Raw genomic sequence first — 228 nt, forward strand, 5'->3', positions numbered from 1 at the left:
CTGATGTTGCCCCCCCCCCCCCATAGGGCAGCCCTTTGACCCCACGTACATGCTGAGCCGCGCCGTGTCCAACATCATTTGTGCCATGGTGTTCGGGAGCCGCTTCGACTACAACGACCAGGAGCTGCTGGAGCTGCTGCAAATGATGAACGAGAGCTTCAGGGAGCTCAGCACCCCCGCGGCACAGGTGGGGGGGCTGCAATGCAGCAGGGGCTGCATGCAACAGGT

The 228-nt window shown here is 62.7% G+C and overlaps 1 long non-coding RNA gene across 1 annotated transcript in view; it reads left to right on the plus strand.

Annotated features, from left to right (window-relative positions):
• Positions 1 to 18: 18 nt before the first annotated feature.
• LOC116652732 overlaps positions 19 to 228 on the plus strand; it is a 1697-nt gene continuing 1487 nt past the window's right edge. Inside the window, exon 1 of the long non-coding RNA XR_004305871.1 lies at positions 19 to 187. This is a non-coding gene — a long non-coding RNA (uncharacterized LOC116652732). The remainder of the gene's footprint in view (positions 188 to 228) is intronic.

The sequence above is a fragment of the Coturnix japonica genome, unplaced genomic scaffold (genome assembly GCF_001577835.2).
Source record: "Coturnix japonica isolate 7356 unplaced genomic scaffold, Coturnix japonica 2.1 chrUnrandom1075, whole genome shotgun sequence".
In the NCBI taxonomy this organism is placed as follows: Eukaryota; Metazoa; Chordata; class Aves; order Galliformes; family Phasianidae; genus Coturnix; species Coturnix japonica.